The sequence below is a fragment of the Aplysia californica genome, unplaced genomic scaffold, assembly GCF_000002075.1.
Source record: "Aplysia californica isolate F4 #8 unplaced genomic scaffold, AplCal3.0 scaffold00069, whole genome shotgun sequence".
Taxonomy (NCBI): Eukaryota; Metazoa; Mollusca; class Gastropoda; order Aplysiida; family Aplysiidae; genus Aplysia; species Aplysia californica.
In genome coordinates this window covers 1,490,102-1,493,404 of record NW_004797339.1, presented here as the reverse complement: position 1 = coordinate 1,493,404, position 3,303 = coordinate 1,490,102, and positions in this window count along the sequence as shown.

The following is a 3,303-nucleotide window of genomic DNA, read 5'->3' as shown; positions in this document are numbered from 1 at the left end:
CCCCCGTGCTGTTGCGTTCAGTGGATACGGCGCTGTTGTCGCGGATTCGTTAATTAATAACAATTCTTTAAAAAAAGCTTTCTAGTTCTAAGTCCTGGATAACTACTCGGCGTCTCACATTGAAGGAAGAAACACTTGCATGTCTTGGGCTGTTACTTTTGCAAAAAGGAAACGATTCCGCAGACGTGACAGCCAAATCTGTCAGTCTTGAGCAGTGCTGGTCACTCCAGGCTGTCCTAATTTTTGTCTATCCTGGACGCTGCAAGTCTATGAAAAACTTTGGATAAGTCGAGAAACAATACGCAGCAAAATGGTACACATGTGGTACGCATGACTTTTTGGCACCAGCGTGCTTATTGATTTTGGGGGAAGGAACGGGCAATAAGGCGAGATCACTGGAGATCGTATCCCTACTGGGGGATCATCGTCTTAAAAATGGAACTTTTGTTCCCACGCTAACGTGGGAAACCGCGACTCCTACCATAGTGGGACTCTTTGTCTTGAAGAGGGGGTGGACTAAGAGCCTCAAAACCTCGCCAGTCTTGGTTTGATCCACTCGGAGACCAGTCGTGTTCCTGTTATTCCCGTCCTTAGTTTTAGGACCCGTATCACCATTTATGAAATTATTTTGTGCTTATTGAAGCACCTTTGCAGTGGATCCTGAAAGTTGTAGTCGCTTACCTGTTATTCCCGCCCTTAGTTTAGGGCCCGTGTTTGAAGCTGAGTAGTGCCTTGCTCCAGTCTGTGCCTACTAGACACCAGTTTCCTTTGTTTGTTATATTATTATGCCTACCCGGCACCAGTTTCGTTTTCCTTCTGTGAAGACCACAGACTTGTATACTTTGAACTGTAATCCCAGTAAACACTTTGAATTGTAATCCCAGTATGTACTTTGAACTGTAAACCCATTGTGTACATTGAACTTAAGGAGAAATGAACAGTACAATGAATCCCCGACCTGTGCAAATACTGACATTAAAAGAAGGTCTACTACGCCATTCTCCTGTTGGAACCGACTCTGAGTGTATGTGTGTGTGTGTGTGTGTGTGTGTGTGTGTGTGTGTGTGTGTGTGTGTGTGTGTGTCACAGCCCAGAGACATTGCAGAGTGCATGTCAATTTTCCTTTTGTTTACTGAAAGCAGTGTCAGTCTTTATTAGTTTAAGGTAAGGGTACCCTACCAGTTATTAGGCCTACAATGTGTTACAGATACTTTAGCAACTTGATTTAATATTGGTAGTATTAAAAATACTGTTCTTGTCATTGCTTCTCTCCACAGGCGATCACCGTCTTGGATATACGCAATACGCATGCTATAATCTGTAATCGAGTGTGTCCGCATTTACGTCTTGTCCAGCTATGTAATTGCTGAAAGTTGATCTTCCTTGCATAACCTTTCTTTTTTCTATTACACGTATTTAGAGCCCCCACCCCACGAGTCACAATAAAGTTCTTCGTTTTTAATTAAAACAGTACATTCTATTCGTTTAGTTGGTACCTTGTTGTACTTGTAAGACTTTGCGCACATTTGTCTTCCCTAAGGCTACAAACTGGTGATTCAAACAACGGTTTGAACAGCTACTTTGTAACACAATACAGACACTACATTTTAGCCGCCTTAATTGCTGCTTCTTGGGAAGATATTCCGCCTTGAAATATATTTATAGGTGGAGGCAAAACGTGTGGCCAGTGTCGCTAAGTTCAGGCGTCTTCTAATGAAAGAAAAATCAAAAGTGATAGCAAAAAATGTCTGGATTTTTGTTTGGAAAGAGCCACTTAATTATGATCTTCTAAGCGAATTTAATTCTTCTCATCGTCGAGTAGGCCTAATATTGCGCCTCATTAATACATTTCACCAAAGGACGGGTCACGGTGCTGTGGTGAAACGGGAAAAAAACAAAAATCGTGCTGGGGAGTGTGAATTAACAACCTGTCTCCAAAAATCGTGGCGATCAGAGCATAGTTTGGCTTTCTTAGTGTTTTTAATGGCGTTCAGTATCAGAAAATTGAATTGAGAAAATGTGTTTCTTCTTTTTCTGCAAATAAAGGGATCAGTCTATTGAAGTCTGATAAACTGTTGATATCTAGTACTGGTACGCTGAAGCTTCTGGTAACTTTTGGGACGAAGTTTCACTGGCTGCAAAAGCGGTTTGTGTTGCACAAAACAGTCAGTACCAGGATTTGATCTTGAATTAGAGACACATTATTTCAACTTTCTTCGAGAATCACCTGCCTGAAATTATTTTCAGGATCGGGTCGAAGCACAGCTGAGGTTCAGAATTTAAGATCAGGACATGAAAAATAGCGGGATGCGGATATCTCTCTTCTACTTCTTTTTTTTTTTTCCTCTTGAATTATTACCTTAATTGGGCCTCCTTTTTATCTGCTTCTCTGCAGAGTTCTTTGGGTGGTACCCCTCTCTCGTCATCATCAACGTACTATAGATCTTCGACAGACTTCGATGCTCATGGTTATCGGTTCATTCCTTTTTTTCGGATGCTCTCAGATTATTATTCAAGCGTACCAGAAACTGCTTTTGTCTTGTATTTGTAGTTTTTCAAAGTACCACCCCATTTGAAATGTACAGAACATTGTCTGTTCATCACCAATACAAACTTCCATCTAATTCTACAAGATTTAGATCATATGGAGGCATCCCCACTCAAAGCCCTGGCTTCTCATTGATTATACAGTGGCGTCCGAAAAAAAACAACAACTTGAAAATGTATTCAGCCAATCATCGTGTTAAAGTTAAAGGCTTGCGCTACCCACTGCTGCGGCATAGGCCTACATGTACCAGTTTAAAGCTAAACAAATTCTTCATCGCTTGACACGCTGATTTTCATCTACGTTAAGATATTATTCTTGTACACTGCTAGATAGACAGTCGTCTGTTCGACAAGTGTTATAGCCAGTGTTGCAGGAAATAGTAGTTACTAGTTATCCTTCTGTAGATTATAGGTCCTCAAAGTTCGTAGCTTGTTTTGTAAACATCCCACTATTCATTGTTGTTGATGATTAAATATTTCAATGATATTACAGCGTGAAGCTTAGCTCTGTGGCCATAAGATTTTTTTTTTTTTTTAAAGCAACAAAAAACATTCTTTTTTTTTTGCTCCTCTATCGTTAAAAACATTAATCCATTCTATAAGCCTCTACCTCAGTTCCGTTTCCAGAAAACGAAATTCTTTAGAAAATTTCTACATTGTCATGTAATTTTTATTTCTTACAGAAAATAGCGATCGTTATCAAAGACGAAGGCGGCGAGACAACTCGCCCTGTTCTCCTTGTAGAGATCACGATCT